This window comes from Bacillus rossius, chromosome 8 (genome assembly GCF_032445375.1).
Source record: "Bacillus rossius redtenbacheri isolate Brsri chromosome 8, Brsri_v3, whole genome shotgun sequence".
NCBI classification, from domain to species: Eukaryota; Metazoa; Arthropoda; class Insecta; order Phasmatodea; family Bacillidae; genus Bacillus; species Bacillus rossius.
In genome coordinates this window covers 6,911,077-6,931,335 of record NC_086336.1, presented here as the reverse complement: position 1 = coordinate 6,931,335, position 20,259 = coordinate 6,911,077, and the positions used below count along the sequence as shown (strand labels likewise).

Genomic DNA, 20,259 nt, shown 5'->3' with positions numbered 1-20,259 from the left:
TAAATATACGTTCCATTTACAAAAAAAAAATATTACTGTGAAGCATAGTTTAGTTGTCGAGGGCCACATGGTATGTAATTATTTTTGTCATAATTCACATTTTTTTGTATTTTATTTAATGAGGTTGCTTGGCTTGTGGTGTTTTGGCGCGTCCAAAGAGTACGCGGACGTTTCGGTCGACATTGCAGTCGTCATCATCAGCGTGTGACAGCGCAGAAGGATGTGTCGACCTATAGCTAGGGACCGGAAAAATTCGCGGGTTCCATGACCTGTAGGATGAACTCCATAGTTCTACGTACAATCGGTCAAATGCCACCCACTCATTGGCTGCTGTCTTGTGAGACGTTCCAGCGTAGCAGCCTGTGATTCGGTAAAGCTTTGGTTGGGTGTTTTTCATTGGCCCAGAGTCATCCAGGTGAGATGTGAACCAATAACAGAGGCAGCACTGAGGTATAACTATTTGTATTTTAGCCTATCGCGAAATGAATTCGCGAATTTTTCCGGTCTCTACCAATAGCAAAAGCAGCACAAAAGCATAATCATTTGGATTCTAGCCTGTCACGAAATGAATCCGCGAATCTTTCCGGTATCTACCTATAAAGCGGCCACATCGGAGACGTGTGACGCGACGCAAGGGCTCGGTGTGGTCGTGGTTGATAAGGTTGAGGGGTGGGGGGTTCGGGCGGCGCGTCAAGCCTTATCTCCGCCACAAACACGCGCGACTCGCCCGGGCGAGATCCCAGCTGACGCGCCGCCGCACACGCCGTTCCGCAAACATGCGGGCGGCCCGGCGCGAAGGGCCGTACCGCAAACATCGCGATCTGTCTGCGCGCGGCGTGACTAACGGGCGGCATTAGCTCAGTCTTAGCGCGCTCAGGCCTTCACTCCATTAGCCCCGCGCGTCGGCGCCGAGCAAACAAGCGACCAATGACTAGAGACATGAAAAATTCGCGGATTCATTTCTTGTTATCCTACAATTCAAATAATTTAACCTCAGTGCTGCTTCTGTCATTGGTTCGGTCTTAATCTGGAGGACTGAGGGCCAATTAGAGACCCTCACTCATAGAAGTTTCCAATCACAGGCCACCCAGTCGAGACGACTCACAAGTTAGCAGCCAATGAACAGTTGGCATTTGCCCGAGTGTGCAGAGGATATTGGAGTCTGTCCTGAAGGTCAATGAACCCGCGATTTTTTCTCCTGTCTCTACCAATGACGACTGAGTCCGTGTGAAGCGACCACGCTCGTGTTCATTTGATGACATACGTGGTAAAAAAAAAAAAAATCTGGGTAGGCTTTGTTTTGGACAACAGGCGCCCGGGGTTTATTAGGTGAATTTCAATCTCGCAGAACGGGAATGTTGTGTATGAAAGAAATAAAATATTTTAACAAAAACTGATGTGCTTTATTTTTTTTTTGTGTGAATTCGATGAACGTCTTACTTGACGGTCGGGCAGCCACGACAGAACAATTGCGACACCAAACCGCCATAAACTCGGCTCATCGCTCACAGCCGCTGGCTCAACTGACTGCTCATCAACATCAGAATCATCAGAGCACATCCACGGCCATCACCAGACAGTTGTCTGCATTCCCAGTCGCTTCTCGCGAGGCGGACGGCTGAGGCTCGCTCCAGCGCACATTCCGCGCCTCGCTCCACTGGCTTGTTTCTCTCGGCTACTGTGCCTCATTCCATACCTACCACACTTCTCTGCATTGTTAATTCCTTCTGCTCGAGCGATTTCATTTGTTTTTTTTTCTCTTTCTTTTCTCCAACACAATATGTTTTCGCTTAGGCATTTTGCGATTAATGTCCAACCAAAGTTAGTAATTTTATAGATATTCCACTCAACTAACTTACTCACGAGCCATCATAACGACCACGAGTAAAGCTGCTCTACTAAAATATAATTATTTGATTTCACTCTGTAGCTTTCATAGTTTAAACATTTAAGCGGTGTCGAATCCTCAACAGAAGTGACCCAAGCCGAGATTAAAGACAGTCATTCATATTCCTGTCAGAAATTCATGTCAAATAAATACATTTTTTTTTTATTTTACTAAACAAGAGACGTGCAAAATTTGCGTTATTTTTCTAGTGCCAGGCCAGTATCCACTAACGTGTAATGTGTCCATTGGCTGCTGCAGCATTTCCACTTCTCTCCGGGGCGCACATGATTCGGCCAGACGTTTTTCTGGTTTGTTTTTTTTGATTGGCTTCCAATCCTGCAGGGCGTGTCAGATAACCAGTGGACCAATGACCCGAGACATTCAAGTATACAAATATTTGCAGTCTAAAGCTGTAGACACGACAGACACAACGGACACGACACGACAGGCGCGACACGCTCAGCAGCCAATGAAATACAACGTCGCCGTGACGTCAGCACGACGAAATACGCCGCCCGACGGTCCTCATGAAGTAGATTATAAATCTAATTTCACCGTATCGTGTTGCACGACAAAATGCAAAACTGAAAACTTACGAAACTAAACTTCGAAAATATTTACCTAAAATATGTAGGCTACTTGGTAAATCTTTTTGCTGAAAAATCGAGTTTGGTTAGGCTTACACTTTCGCATTTGTAGAGTGACCTAAACTTTTCATTCTTTTTTTTTTTTAATGTTCAAATAGTTAACAGTGGAATTATTTTCTGTCTCTTATTAACATGTTTATATCTTGCTTCTTTATATCTAAAATAAACTTAACCTCACTTAGTCCCAGAGATGAATAAATTTTATATAGTCATGCACCTCCACTGTCAACATGAAATAAAGGATTTCTGTAGGCCCTACGCTGTTTCTAGCGCATTCTATACCGCATATTATGAACGAACTTGGCATGGGACGATTTGCCGACAGGCATATTAGCGTTCGTCGTGTTGATGTTGTCGTGGTAACGCTATTAACTCTGTCGTGCTAGATCGATGTACGCCGTATAAACTGATTCATCGTGTGTCCGTCGTTGCTTCGTGACTCTAGCTTAAGACTGTCACGAAATAATATCGTCAATTATGCATGTCACAACAAATAATTATTCGTCAACTATTTGCCTGGTTTATTATTACTGTAACATTGCATGGAGAAAGAGTTATTTTCGCAACGCTTTGTATTGAATTATACAAAACCACTGAGTAGTTTTAATTCTGAACAAGAAAATGTTACAATTTTGATATTGTTTAAAAAAATTTTTTTCTATCCAATCAGAAAATATATGAGAGTAGTTTTTAAATAAATGATGTCGATGATATTTTTGCTGTGATTTCATTAATCTTATAATTATATATAATTATTATAAGTTAGCATTTGAAAATACACTGATTTAATAGAAACTCTACAAAGGTAAACTAAATTTCTGCGTATATTCACCAGTTTGGTAGAAATGTTGCTGATATGTTGAGTATTTTTTCTTTGGTCTTTTAGCATATTCATTAAACTATAATGCACCGGCCTTATAGTTTAGGCCAATTGAGTTAAATCACTTCTTAAATTTAGGAAGAATATTTATAATTTACTCTTAGTTTCTTTTACTAAAAAACAAAGTAAATTTATGTTTCTATTAAATATAGTATTATAATTTGAAATTATTACAGCGCATTTTAATACATTTTGGTTAATAGGAAAGACCTGACGTAAAAACATATTTTATTACCCACTTCTAATAAAAAATTAGTGATCCAAACCCTTTTAAAAGAATGGAAACATAGGTATTACAATATGTTACATGAAATCGGCTGATTTTAACATTTATACAGCCTCTTTTTCTAAAATAAATAATAAGAATCATCTCAAATACAGAAACACGAATAATCAATTACATTTCGCAGGAATTTTGGGTACTATTTAAACTATATTTATTGGTAACCACAAACAATTATGGCAGAATAATTGAAACAAATTGAAAACTACCTTTAATGAGATGAAAAGGCGCCAAATAACAATAAAATTATAATTGTAAAAAAAATTCTTTGTTATTAGGGCATTTATAGAATAAAAAAAAAATCTCGTTTATATTATTTTTGTAAGAGTAGAAAATAAGTTCGGTGCAAACCAACACTTACGAAGATCATTTGTGTTTACCCGCGAATACGCGTGGCGAGCATCAACATCCTCGAAAACACCGCGGGTACGTTACGTTATATCCATACGTGTGCGAAGGTAGGTACATGCTTACCCAGCCATAACCGAACACGCGCCGGAAGAAGATAAGCTGCGCTATTTCCGGCGCGCGATAACCACTCCCGCTCATCCCTTCCATTTTTTTTTTTAAATTTTATTTCGCCCCGTGACACTCTTTGCGGTTTCCGCGGTGGTGGTTACCCAATTTTTTTCCCCCCCAGGATTCGGAAAAGTTTTTGGCGTCTGATAAGGTTTCGCCGGAACGAGAGAGCGGGGTAGGAAGTAGAGGAGGGGAAGGGGGGAGGTCGACGAAGCGGGAAAACGAAAAAAAAAAAACACCTCTCGGCCGGGTGCTTGCATCGGACCGCGCTATTTCGCCTCGCCGCGGCGCGTGAAACGTCATCAAACTCGCGACTACCCTCGGGCGAGGGGTGGGGGTGATTTTGGAAGGGTTGGTGGGTGGGTGGAGGGTTGTGTTTCGGGGGTGTGGACGGTCCGGCCCGGCGCCCATAGATCAACCGCGCCGTTTCACGCGGGGAGGGGGTTGGGAGGGTTCGCAATGCGTGATGTGTGATACGGCGGACACTGATAAATTGAAAACGCGCGGATGTGTGAATGTGTGTATCGGAGCGGCAGCGAAGGGCAGAGATTGCCCGCCCATGCGTCATCGTGCGCGTCAGTCGCAATGAAGGTTCTCTGCCCGTGGGGTTGGGGGAGGGGGGGTGAAACAGGGTCCCGACACCCTCTACTCCCTCCCCTCTACAAAACCCACACCTACAAAAATTTTGATAACGCCACTGAGCTGATAACCCGGCACAATGCCTCGCAATAAATATTAAGTAATGCCTCCGGACTCATTTAACAGCCACGTTTCGCTTTGCTTCCAAACACAAAAAAAAAATATATATATATATTTTCGCCCCGATAGAATTTTAATTTGTTTTACTAATACTACAACAGGTCTAAATCCGTTAATTAAATCCCTACCCCCGCACCCTTCAGCCGTATGTGGTATGTGCCCCATGGTGGAAACGTGGGAAATTGGTTTAGGCATCGGACCCTTTCGACATGCTTTCGTTATGACAACCACACAGGGCTGTTCTCTTTGCTGTGGACGCAAAGTTAGCTGTGCAGCTTAGAAAAAAATAATCCTAATGAGTTGCTGTGAGGCTCATATTGTCCGGCAAAAATTGTATTGTAGAATATTTTACAGTACTTCTTTATAATTTACAAGTATAGATTACGTGTAGAATACATTTGTCACAAATTAACGCAAAGATTAAAATGCAATGCACATATATCTATAGTGAAAAAAAAAAACTATAGGAATTGCAATACGTAGGGGCATGCAGATTTTGCGAAAAGATATCGAGATTAGATGAAAGTTAAAACACTGTAGCATCGTTTGTGTTTCGTGATTGAGTGAGTTTATCCCAGGTACATATCGATTGTAACAACACCAATCGCAGTGATTCAGTGCGGAAGCAAACGAGTCCTGAGTGGCTCGGTCAAATAAGGCAACGACATATCTCACAGACGGCCGGCAATCACAAGGAAGAAACCACAGGTGCGGGCAAGTGTTCAGATCTTTTCGCAAAAAATGCCTGCCCCTAGCAATACGCAATTCTCGGGTTCAATGACCTGCAGGATAGACTCCACGATCCTCTGCATTCTCGGGCAGAGTTCGCCTGTTCATTGGCTGCTGACTTTTGAGGCGTATCAAATGGGTTGCTCGTGATTCTTGTTTGACTTAGGGTCTCCAGTTGGCCAAATGTCCTCCAGATTAACAGTGAACCAATAGCAAAATAACAGCACAAATGTATAACTATTTTCATTTTAGCATGTCACCAAATGAGTCGGCAAGTTTTCCTTGCTCTAGCAATAACACAACGTGAAGGTGAAGGTGAGCCTCTACTTGCCGGCTTACGTGAAAGTTTATTTAGGCTTCCGGAAAATGTAAGTTCGTTGTGGCGGTTACTGACGTTAAAAATGCCGCGTGGTTATATTTCTTTGGGCAGTTAAAGGATCTCTCAAGAACGCATTCATGAAAGTGTACTTAGGCCTTAAAGTTTCCTATTTGTGAATGGCCGTCTTCCAGTAACCAATCGCACAGAGTTGACCCCTCCTGATGGCGGCCAATCACAGTCGATCAATTTCGACTGGTTAGTGTTGTGTGCTGGAGCAAAGCCTGGAAATTCTGGTAGTCATATTGGCTAATAATTAACTCACATATACCAGTGAACCAATTTTTTAATGGATCATGATATTTAAAAAAAAAAATATATTCTGGGAGGCTTAACACTTGCAATTTCATTCTTGCAATCTAAAAAATAAAAATCACTTTTTATGCAACTGTTTGCGGTTACGTTAAAATTATGCGGAATGCATCCCTTTGAAAAAAATTAATTAGCAATTTATTTTCGATAGAAAAACCATTTTGCAATTTGCAATATGTGCTTAGTTGCGATGCTAGACTTATGGAAATCTTTCATTAGCAAATAAAGTATAAATTATTTACGTATGATATCATTCCTTTGATTTTTAAAGGGTTCGATTTCGCTTGAAAAGGAACAAGAAGATGATACGAACATTACACACATTTTAACAGTTTCAGTTAACTTTTTATAGCAATATACGAATCATCAAAAGTTATCTTACCAGAGGGGTTTTTGTCCCTTCAGCCAGAATTTACGCCTATTCCCACTATAGCTTGAAGCTTAAGGAGGTGCCTTCCATTTGAGGTCAAAATGTTATATTTACATTAATTACAGATAAACTTGTAGACTTTTTCAATTGTTTAACTTTCACGAAATAAAAAATATAGGTATACAGCACATACTTAAGGCATAATTAACTGCCAAATTTACATTTTTAACATTTTTGGGTTGTACAAATCAGGAGAATTTAATGTATTGCAGAACTGAAACTTTTTAGGTTTAACTGCAATGCCACTGGCTACTTCAGGAAATGGCTTGAATTTCTTTCAGAAAATATTAATTAATTTTACCTGGCATTTTAAAATTCTCAAATTTGTTACGATTTTGACAGCGAAGATATATGAAATGAGTTTTTGTGATAGAAAATCAAACCATACCATGAAGTAGCCAGTGGAATTGTAGTTAAACCATAAAAAGTTTCAGTCCTGCAATAAATTAAATTCTCCTTATTTGTACAACCCAAAAACGTTAAAAATGTAAGCTAATTATGCAAAAAGTATTAGCTGTATATATTTTTTCATTTCGTGAAAGGTAAACATTTGAGAAAGTCTAAAAGTTGATCAGTGATTAATATAAATATAAAATCATGACCTGAAATGGGAGGCACCCCCTTAAAGAATACTAAAAAGTTTTCCGGTACTTGTGCTAAACGTGTTTCACGACTACAATAGCCCAGGGCGACGTGAAGGAACGGGCATTGTTTCGTGAGTCGCCTTCTCTTTCTCTTGCTGCCAAGTCTCGCTACGGACGCCTGCGACCATCAACCAGCGCTCTCAGCACGCTCGGGCAGTAATAGTTTCCTAAACGGACCTGTAACCGATACTGTACAGTCTGACGGGAAGCCTTTATTCCACAGACGAGAGAGCCACACCCGAAGTTCCCCGAAGTTCATGCTCGCTTTTTTTTCTTCGTCATATCTCATTGTATAAACCGGTGTGGCATTAAATTTTGCGGTCGATTAGGATAGGTTAGCTACCTTTTAAATAGTTTAAAACATTGTGGATGGTTGGTTATGTTAGTTTATTATAGCTACATTAAAAAAACTGTAAAATCATTTTATGGTTTCTTAGCTAATAACTTTTTAATATGTAGCTATCCAGGGCTAGGAAACAGTTTACATGATTTCACAGTAACCATCCACAATGTTTTAAAGTATTTATAATGTAGCTAACCTAACCTTTTACAATGAACAAAAAAAAAAGAAGATGCACGATCGGGCGTTTGGCTCTGTCATCTGTGAAAAGAAGGCTTCCCACAGTCTGACCAGTCTGTTCTAGTTATATATTTTAATAGTATCAACTCTAAGCGTTGTAGAGTGGTGTTTCAACGTCACAATTGAAGAATACCTCGAAAGGTTTTAGATAAGCGCATGCGCGAGTTCTGCTTTGTTGTTTTCTCGCTTGCGGCGCCACCTACGCAAAATGGCTACTCCTGAGCGGAAAGCGTTTTGTGTTCTGGATTTCGATAAGAGTGAATCTGTAATATTGGTTCAACGTGCGTTTCATTTAATTTTAATTGTGATCCCCCTGTGTGGCAAAAACATCCGCAGATGGTATAGGCTGTTAGAGGCGATAGAGCTTTTGTTCGCTGGCCTCCGCGTTCACCTGACATAACGCCATGCGATTTTTTTTTCTTTTGGAGCTTCTTTATGTTATACGTAAAATATTTAAATGAATGCACCTGACTTCATATAATGATCAATTTTTTTTTTAATTTTTTAACAGTTTTATGGAGTCTTATACGAAATTAAGTCCCAGTGTTGCAACCACTACTGCTAACCAAGGCCCAATTCTGTTAAGCGAAACTAAAACAGAATCGAAGTTGAGTTGTGCTGTGATTAGTCCATGGGCTAATCACCACTATTCGAGAATTGAAACTGACCAGTCATGAACCAACAACTACTATTCATCTTTGTTTACGTTTGCTTACCAGCTGGGCTTCCCGGTGACGTAATCTCTCTCGTCGCTCGACGCAAAACTTCAGACAATGAGCTTTGATTGACATGAGCGTTGACAATTTTCTTGACTTTATTTAGGGGGTGGGAGGGGTTTTTTTAACCCCAAAACACCCCCACTGGGTGCACCTAGAATAGGTTAACTATTTATATACACATATACACACACATATTTATCTACTTTCACAGTGACACCAGAAAAGTAGTCAAATCACAAATATTGCTAGGAGAATTTTTAAAAAATATAATTGGCTTAAATTAACAAGTTTTTTTTTTCAGTTCTAGGCTTATATCGACAAAGTAAAGGGTCGTAGCAGCATTGTCAGCTTTCCTTAGATTATTTATAATTGATCTATAATTGTAATAACTTTAATATTTTTAAGATCATGCAAATGTAATAATTTTTTTCATTAACATAAGTTTGTTATTTATTATTATTAAAGCTATGTAAGTATATAAAACTGTAACTGTGAAAAATAACCTCGAAACGGTGTTTTGTTATAAGCTCGTATTAGTATAACAGAATAATCATGAAAAGTGAAACTATAGCACAAAGAAGAAAAAGCAAAAGCTTGTAGTAAAAGGAGCAGAACTCTCCAGCAAAGCACTAATGGAGGAAAAGATTAAATGAGGACTTTACTTTTAAGAACATAGCGATAAAAAATGCCTGAGGCGACAACCAGTCTTCCCAAGTTTATGCGACTTTATAACACTCAAACAAGAGAGTTTCGCAGTCTGAGGAGGCCAGAGTAGCTTGCAGCATAAGTGCTAGCTAATATTCAATGTAGGCTATTATATATGGCGGATAAAATGGCCACTAACCACTTTTGTGTTAAGATTAGTAAAGTATGCACTGAATGATGTTATCCGTATCATCATGAAATAGTCTTAAAAGCTTGTCGTGCTCTCTTTTTACATATTAATAATTATTCTATCGTAAATAATAGCCGTTTATGATAGGAAATTTAAGACAGCTGATTACAAGCAACCACGTTTTTTCATTAAAATAATAATTTTTGTTATTGGTTCAGATTATCAGCGTGATTAAAAAATAAATATATACATGGTGTGGTACATTCTGTCGCGGTTGAACAAATTTCTTGGATTAAAACATTATTTTATTACCTTTTTCTTCATATTACTATGAAAGGATGTTAAAAATATATATTTTTTATTTATTTCGGCAGTTAGGTTTTTTGTCAGTTGGTGTTCCAAGTACGTTTATTCAGAATCGCCACACTAATCCTAAACACGTGGAAAGAAATAAGAGTCTTTTTGCTGTAGACTTAACAAGTTGTTGAATGTTTTAAAAATATACCGATTGTATATAAATCATTAGTATTTCATTAACATAAATTGGTTATTTATTATTATTAAAGCTATGTAAGTATATAAAAATGTAAATGTGAAACATAACCTCAAAACAGCTTTGAAATTCAACCTTTAAGATTGTGAAAAAAGGGTGATTTTTGGCATTTGTGAGTAATTTTAAAAAATAGTGATAGGTGCGGTTTTGTTTTGACAACCGATTGCTAGGGACCGGAAAAATTCGCTGGTTCAATGACCTGCAGGATGAACTCCATAGTTCTACGTACACTCGGTCAAAAGTCACCCACTCATTGGCTGCTGTCTTGTGAGACGTCCCAACGTAGCAGCCTGTGATTCGATAAAGCTTCGTTTGGGTGTTTCTCATTGACCCAGAGTCATCCAGGTGAGTTGTGAGCCAATAACAGAGGCAGCACTGAGGTATGACTATTTGTATTTTAGCCTATCGCGAAATGAATTCGCGAATTTTTCCGGTCTCTATTAATATATTTTGGGTATTTTTTAGTACTTTTAAATAAAAACTATTAAAGAAACTCTAGTGCTAGGTGCGGTTTTGTTTTGACAACCGATTGCTGAGTAGAGTATCGTAACCTCACAACGTTCACTCACGTTCGCGGAGCAGAATGAAGAGGGGAAAGAGAGGAGAAGAAATGCAACGCTGGCACGGCCAGTGCGCATGCGCGGAGGACAACACCCCCCCCCCCCCACCCCTCCTCCATACCCTAGGCGGCGCCGCGGCCACAATGCGCTGCGGTCTGGCCATTATCACTTCACACCCGATGGACCCGACTCATAACTCTCTGCTGGCCGGCCGCCGCACCCGTAACTCTTTCCCCGTCCCGCGTCGCTTCCTGTTAGACTCCCCCCCCCCTTCTCACTCTCTCTCTCTCTTCCCCTGCGACCTCGTATCTCAGCTCTCCTTGTGCTGCGCTATCTCAGCTCTCGCGATGCTCGGCCGACTGGAGAACGGCGCTCGGTTGCGCTGGCTGTGACGTGGTTGTGGTCACTTGCACACGGCGCCACCGCCGTACTGCTCCGTCCAAAAACATTGCGGAAATACTGTTCGATAACGCCTGTAAGTTTGGAATAGGATCTCCAAAGTTAAAAATGCCACACAAAAATAAATTGTCATTTAAAACTGTTTCTGCAATGCAAACGCTATTTTTCAGTAAATTTTCTGGACTTCTAACCAACATGGTGCTACAACTAACAGGAGGCGCCAATTTATTAGTCCTCATGTCGCACTGTTAAAAATATTATTTTTTTTACCTTATACTACTATCCAGTGATCTTATATTTATTTCACAATTAATTACTGATTTTAGCCTGCTTACGTTGAACACGAACTAGCAAGACTCACACCGGAGTGTTGTTGAGATATTGAGGGGAATTTGTTTTCCCGAATAACCTGAAAAACTCAGGTTGGTGTATTTGTGAAAAAAAAAATTTATTGATTTATGAATGATATACAAAAAAAAAGGCTACACATAAAAAATATTTATTAAAAAAACTGTATACCTACAGCACAATTAGATGCTCTGAGTTAATGCTAGGGTTGACATAATAATTGTTCCTTGAAGTTTCTAAAAACCTTTATTTAAAAATATAAGGATTCTTATTCAATTTATATATTATTTCATAAACAATTAGCAATGGTTAATTTATGACGTTATTTAAAGTTATGTGCAAACACAAGAAGTTATGGAAAAAAAATAATTTAGGAACTTCCCCCTTAAATAAACTTCTTTCAATTAAAATTTCGAATCACATGATTATTATTATTATTATTAATCGTGTTGACAAAAGAGTCTCTCAATAGTAACTACAATTATTCCGCGGCTATTTGTTGTGTCCTAACAGTTTGCTTATATTGACAACTATAGTACAGTATTAAATTAGGTATATTTATGATTCATTGGATTAGCTTATGTTTTTATATCGTTTTTTAAGTTGTAAACAAATACTACCCTTCAATTTATTAGGCCTAAGACTTTTTTTATAATATAAATATTGAATAATCTTTATCAGTGTTTGTTAATGGATTTCATCATAACATTTAGTCTGTAATGGTTGCCCGCAATCGTAACAATAAATTTTTCTCTGGCTTTGTAAAAGAAGTAAAATCATTAAAGGAAAAGGTAAAAGAAGTAGCACCATTAAAGAAAAAAGGTAAAGTAAAATTGGGATGTGTAATTAGTGTTACTTCAATTTCACCAGAATGTATTTCATCTATGTTTTCTAAAATACTGAGAGATGTTTATCTGTATGTACTTGCATATCATAAAGTGAATTACTCGCAGTATTGTTAGTTTTATAATTATCACTTATTTATGTTATCACCTAATGACTTAAATACCAGGATATGAATTATTAGAAGCATTTATTTTTTCTGCATAGACAAATATTATTTTGTTATTTTATATGTTATACACATACCTACCGCGTCGAGAATACTAAAAATATTGTGAGCTACAATATAATGAAACCTACTATATGTAAGGTACTGTAGGCTTGCTGTATTCAAAATAAACTATTTTTGATATAGTAATTACTTTAAAATCAGTGCTTGTTTCTGAACCTTGTCGTCCCTAAATAAATGCCGATTTCCAAAACCTAATTATATGGCTTAATTTTTAAATTATGTCACTATAAAATATTTATTTCAATTAGAAAACATTAAGGGTTCCATAAAAAGGACTAGGCCTATACATAATTTGCCTTAGATTTACAAAATTTAGCTTTAATAAACTTCAAAACGTAGAAAATAAATAATCTGGGCAAGAGGTCAGACTGTCAGGTTTGACTTACAAATGTTTCCGTAGGCCTAACATACATTAAGGTCAGCTTTTAACTTAAAATGTAGTTCTATGAAGTCTTTGAAAAAGAATGTATGAGCACTTACCTATCCTTCAATTGACTCGAATTTAATATTTATTTTAACTATCAATGTTGTAACAATTTAAATACTCAATTAAAAAAACCCAAACTTGACTACTATCACGTCATTATATTACATAAAAAAATCAAACATCTTATGCGTTCTTAACAAATAAGTTATATCGCATATGCTTATGTGAATCTCTTTAAAAAAAGATAAAAAAATGTATACAATGTTTAGCTTTGGTTCAGAGTGGCACACAATTTTTAATTAATACATTCAATATTTATTAAGTAACAATTCATACTCTAACTAACTTTTGCCAGCTTCTTGTTCCAGCATTGACCTATTTATTTCTTAAACAAATATATAGGCCTACACGAGTAGAATATTTCAGAGAAAATATTGATAAGAATAAACCAAGTTACGCAATAGTAAAATTAAAACTAGAATTCCAAAATGTGCGTAGGCTATGCAAGCTGGTCCTATTGATATCGTTATGTTTTTTTCTAGTCGGCCACACTGACATTAAAAAAACTTTATTTTTCTGATTCGGAACCAAGGAAGGAATGAACGCCGGTATTATTAATTACCTCTAGCTTAGTGGTGATTTTTTGTTCATTTAATTTCCGTCTGCGAACCTAAATATTCAGCACGACATAGCCGCTCGATCAACGGATATTAAAATATTTCCATTGCGGTGTTATTTTATGTGGATTTATTTATAGGTTGTAGAAGATGATAGCTGCATCCGAATACTATTATAATGGATCCCTTAGCTCAGGTATCTACAAGAAGTGCATCGTAGCGGACGCCGTCAACTTTGGATTGTTTCCGAACTCTCACCATGGATGCGTTGGCATCCCATTACATGCGTCCACTAAAATAGAAGATTCTAGAGATGCGACACTCGCATCCACTAATGCTTCCCTACAGCCATTACCTTCGGAATCGTGTTTTATTTTGTTCGTATATAATATAACTTTAGATTTTTGGCATAATAGGCCTATTTGTTTAAAACTTTATAAGCATAAGTGATATCTCAAGTAGATACAAATAAAAACGTTAATAAAAATTACCAAAAAGTAAACTTAAAGTTACGGGGGTACTGAATGCTCATTATAAGTATTTTTTAATATCTTGAGATTCATGACATTTTTATTTTGATAGCTAACATTTATAAAAACCATTCTACATTAATATATATTTTAATCTTTTTTATTTACGTTTGGTTGAATATTCATAGACATCACGACTCAAAATAGGTGCGTACACATTAGTACGACCGACTGCACTCAGTAAAATGATTTGGATACTATCGTTCCATTAGAAATTCGTCCTTTAATTGTGGCTGCATTTGCTAATGGATGTAGGGATGTGTGTGCTATGGACGCTTTTCTATGTATTCGGATACAGCTGATACCTACTCACCTCCAGATGAAATGGTTTCACTTGACGGACAGTGACACGGAACTTAAAACGACAGCAGGAAGGCTTTCTGAAATCGGCGCAAAGCGCTCCCCGCGCGCCGCGCTAATGAACCGGGGATTAGTTGTTTGTGGACGAGGGGCGTGAATGAGTTGCGTTCATCAGGCGCATCCTTGCGGCCATTACAGATCGCATCCCTCCCTTTGTCACCCCTCCGTCTAGCTTCGACTCTCCCCTAAGGTTTCCATAGAGTTCAGGCCCTCCCCTCGACCGTAGAACCACCACTGCAGACCAAACCCTCCCCTCCTCCTCCCTCGAAGCGCCAATGGCCGCAGCTACAAGCGACCGGAGGCACTGACATCTGTCGACGACACGGACAACTACAAGAAACAAACCAAAAGGTCGCGGTGACTCGCTCCAACTTCAACAAAAAAGTGGATTACTATACAGCTCGGAACTAAGCCCGGATTAAACGCATTTGTTATTTTTATACTGACCTTACCTTAATTTTTATTCATGTTTTTCAATAGTTGAGCACCACCTAGCCCTTTAAATAACGAATTTCAAGGACGCAGAACCGAAGCTGTGGAAGCTGTGTTCGATCAATAGATGTTGTGGGCAAAATGGCCACGTAACCCTATGTTGCACAAAAAAAAATTAAACACTTCGTAAATTATGTTGCTTTATTATTTTGTATACAAAAAAACTTTATAATAATTCTGAATACAAATAACGTAAATGACATGTTGATTTTAAGCTTGAAAATACCGTGTAAAATATGTACTTATTTAAAACTTATAAATTAGTTTTGGTTTTTATAATAATAAATTCTAATAGCTATAAACCACGATATGCGAATTACACACATATATATGATTATTTTGAAGTAAATTATACCTATTTTAAGGTTAAATTGTATTAATATTTGAGTTTGAGGCAATTCCAAATATATTTATTTAAGAAAATAGTGTGAGATTTACTATGAAACTCTTGAAATTTATTTTCTAAATCTAAATACATAAAGAAGAGTTTCAGTTATTTGTTTGTTTCTTTCTTATACGAATCAACAGTTATATTGCGATCCCGATAAAATATTATGTAGGCCCTACTTGACCTTCCAAACAAAAGGGAGGTGTGTGTCTACGTGAGATTTCAAAAAACCACCGCTACATCCATTCCCATACCCATTTTCGAAGGATTTCAATACTTCTAAATGAAATTTCGCTTGTGCATTTTTTATGCTTTCTTAGTCTCCATGAAAAATAATGTTTACATTGTTGATGATTTCTTTATTTCCTGCCAACGGCTTTTATATTGTTAATTCTTAATGCATTGGCGTACCCACGAGGAAGAACACGTATGACAAGCAATGCGAGAGTGTTCCATTTGTAAACTGCCGTAGCGAAGTTGCGGTCAATGTGAACAATTAAATTGAAACCTACCAGATCCAAAAATCCCAAGTTAAAGGTAATAAAAATATTATTTCGGTCGTTGTGAAATGGTCATTACATAAAATGTTTTGAAGCCAGATGATACATTTTAATGAAAAATCTTTCAGGAACCAAAAATGAGTTTTAAAATTTGCTTTGGGCAATTCATAAAGTGGGGTGTATCGATAACAAAGCAATACTTGCTATATATACAAAAAAAAGGCGGTCTCAAATGCATGCCACATTACCAAAGTGTTGATACGGTCTTTGAATTATTTTTGCATTAGGGTTTTTTTTATTTCGAACATTATGATTTATAATTATAACACCATTGCTAGTAATGATTTATGTTCAACACAATTTTTTGAAACAACGTGTTGAAGTTGCGAAGTACTTTATTAGTGGCACAAACCAGTCTGAATACATTTATTTTTTTTGCCGGCGAGAAGAAACGCCTTGAGTGGTCACGCCTCCTTTTTTTTTCTGTTTCTTCCGCAAAACAACTAGCGCGTTGCAGTCAAACGCTCCTTCTCTGTCGACTAGAAGTCTTCAGAATCGCCGACGAGGCAATGTCCAGCCCCTCCACGGCTCTTTCAAACCAACACTTCTACTTTGTTGACGCTCTTGCCAATAGCTAGAGACCTGTAAAATTCGCGATTTCAAATCCCTAAAGGATAGACTCCATGATCCTCTATGCACGCGTGCAAATTACATCTGCTGATTGGTTACCGACTCGTAACACCTGTTGACTGGAATGATCGTGATTGGCTAATTCTTTTGTTAAAGATTTTTCATTGGCCCAGAGTCATTCAGATAAACTGTGGCCCAATCACTGAAGCAAAATACCTAATGTCAAAAGTATTTGGACTATCATATCACGAAATGAATCCGCGAATTTTACAGGTCTCTAGTAATTAAAATAAAACAAGTCATAATAATGAAAAGTCAATTATCTTTCCATGGTTTTAAAAAAAAAACATGCTTGACTGAATCGTCAGTTTCGATATAAAATTAAGCTTTTTCGTGTGAAAATTCGTATATCATATAGGTATGTAAAAGTAAATATTAACCACGTGTTGTACAAAGGTACAATATTGCAGTAGCGGTAGGTATTACAACTGTTTTCCGAAGGAATCTCCCGTGCCGTCTGGAATGCGAGCGACGTGTCCGGGAGCCAGGGACCCGTGTCCCGCAAGGACACGCACGGACACGCACGGCCGCGCACCAGGGGTTGTTCCGTGTCGCGCTGCCTGATCGCCGCGCGGTCGACGGGGAGGGAGGGTCGCTCCGAACCAGCAGCCCTTGTTCACACCGCGACTCCCCCCTCTCCGCCACACCACCAGGGTCTCATTACACGCGATCAATCAAGCGGCCAGAGCTCCGGGCGTTGTCCGGAGCCTGGAGCGCCTGGAGTCAGACATCATCGGGAAACTAGCACACCCCCCCCCCCCTCTTTTCCATCACGAAGGTAAATATGTAGTTGGGTGATATGTGTTAAAAAAAATTTTTAATCCGAAAATACTTTAGGAGATATCGATTTTTTTTTTTTAATTTTCATCACAAATCCTGTGCATTCATGCGGCGGTCACTATTTGTTTCTTTTTTACGAGTTGACAAATGAATTGTACCCGCCTCTAACTTAAGTAAGTTTTTAACGTTTCAAATTTTAATGTTTTATTTGTTATTTGGATATTGTTGCGCAAGTAATAAGTAAAAAAATAAAAAAATAACGTGAGTTCCTACTGTTCATTCTTTGTCCCGGTTTGTTAGGTCAGGTCAGTTACATTATAAATATTTTAAAACTAAACAACCAATAAATAAATTCATATTATTTTTAATGTCCGCTTAGTTTGAAAGTATTTATAATGTAACTGACCTGACCTGACCTAATCGACCATTTTAATTAATTAGGCATTCACGAACACACGGCAAAATAAAAAATGGCTAAGGTAGAATGATTGCACAGGTCTTGTATTGCAAAATAAGAACGGCGATATCTCCTAAAATATTTGTAATTTCTTATCTCCGCCGGGATTTATGAAAAGAGGACGTTAAAAAGTATAGAATAAAAGTATTTTCGGAATTTAAATTTTTTTTTAAACAAATATTGCCCCACTACATATTTTAACAACCCCCCACATACAAATGGCCACGTCTGCTGCTGCCTAGACCAGTCTCACATTGTATCACTTTAACTGCTACAAACTGTCTGTCGTTTAAAAATGTACCTAGCTCTCAAAATGATTAAATATTCTTTGCAAATTTTATTTTTATTCCACAGTCATACTAGCACTGAGGAAATAATATTAGTTACTACACTTTAGCTTAAGTTGTACGACAAGCCTCCAGTTTTCAAATTAAATTATAATAATATAGAGATACACAATTAGCAGTTTAGTTTTCAAAATTAATATCTTACTATTTTTTCCAATAATTATTTTGGAGCATTAAAAAAAATTAACTTGCGACTGATTTTTGAAAAAATATATATCTTTACTGTATATCTTACGAGCTATGTGAAAATAATGATGTGATGACGCTCAATAATTCTAATATTAGTCAACTCTGGCAAAGAGTCAGACAAATCGATAATTTGCTCACATTATTATTTAATTATTTGGCTGGATTCACAATCTGCTTGTAGCTTACGCACTTATGTATGCGCAAATATATTTATAGGCGTGCCATGCGGCCGTTTACTTCCTTGCGTAGCGTACGTAAATTTACGTAGGATAGTGTTTAAACCCTCAACTCTGTCTTCCGTTGATTGAGAAAGCAAATGCCGAGGACATTTTACACGATCTTTTAACATTTTTGCCCTTGTTTTTAAGAAAACTGAAGTAATTTTTCACATGAATTCTGTCGCGTTAGAGCTAATGTTAGCAAACATACATATTTGTACAAGCCAGCGTAAGGGCCTGTTAGTGTTAATCCTGGAGACAGATTTAAATTCTAAGGGGCCTTCATTGTCACGGTGACATCAAACCTTTACCCTACATTTTTTTTAACGATGACCATGAAAAACAAATTTATAGCCCTCATGATTAGCTTGACAATTTACATTCAACTAGCTGCCTTTAAATATTGTAACGAAATACGCATTGGAAAGTTATTCCTAATCGAGCAAAGTTTTGAATAGTAATAAAGTACGCAGAGTTTCTAGCTTCGAAGTTTCTTTATACGTTTGTTTATTCTGTACTTACACGCACTAAGTTATTAATTTATGATTTGTAGACTAAGGTATCAAAAAAGTTGGTAAACATTTATTACTAATAATAAAAATACTAAAAGTACAACTATGCATGATTAATATTCTCTCGATAAGAATCGTTGAAAAAACAGCGTAGTTCGTTCTATTAAAACCCACTGTTTTGCTCCGTTCTGAGTAATAGCTTTTGTTAGTTATCTGTTACCACTGTCCCCACCTAAAAACCCACCCAATTCTGCACCAGAAAACCACGCGATTATAAAGCTTATTGAAACACAGCGCCCGGCGAAACAGGATGAACTGCAATTAATCGGAGCGAGTAAAATTAACACCAACAATTTACGACTTAGTAATTGCTGATGCCACGGACTGATATATTCGCGACAAAAAAGTTTTGTTTTCTCTCTTTTTTTTAAATTCTTTTTTTTTTCTGTTTCCCTGCTGGCGGAGGCTTTAGGGGATTATTGTTTATTTTTGATTAACAATAGCGATGCGCAGCTGTAGATGGATGCTCGTGATTAGACCGGAAAAGGGGGGGGGGGGGGTTAGTTAAATGGCTGCGCCGTCGTTACATAGGTGGTTAGTGCTCTGGGCGGCGTTAACAATCGCATTGTAATGAGCTTCGATCGATTGATAGGGAAAATGAAAAGCAGCGAAAAGCGGCCGGGGGGTGGGGGGAGGGAGGGGTGTGTGTTGAGGGAGGGAATAAAGGGGATTGGTTTTTGGACGATGCAACAGTGGACCCGCCGGGGTTTAAGGGCGGCAGAGTAACCCGGATCAACGCGCTGACAAGCAATTAAATAAAAACACCGCGCGCGAAAATGTGCATAGAAAACTGCGAGTTCTAAGCTTCGCCTCAGCTTCTGCAGCCAGGGAAACACCCACGGGTCTGGCAATGAGCTGAAGTGATGTTATCACGCGAAACTATTCCACCCGGTTCGAAGTACCTATGTGCATTATATTATTTCATTCGTGTTAATTATTGTATTCTGGACATAGTGAGTATTTTGAGGGAAGTTAAATTTATCCATCTTCTAGTTAGCCTATTAATTGTCGATGAAATACACTGAAACGTAACGTGCAGAAAATATTGAAGCCGATATAAAAATTAGAATGAGAGAGAAAAAGAAATGAGGGGTTAGAATGGGAAAGTGAATCTTCGAGAGGAATTTTTTTTTAATAACTCCTTTCTTAGTAAAAC

General features: G+C 37.9%; 1 protein-coding gene across 1 annotated transcript in view; it reads left to right on the top strand.

The window, feature by feature from the left end:
• The window catches only part of LOC134535511 (homeotic protein antennapedia-like), a 457,838-nt gene that overhangs the window by 344,889 nt on the left and 92,690 nt on the right, over nucleotides 1-20,259 (top strand). The window lies entirely within an intron of this gene.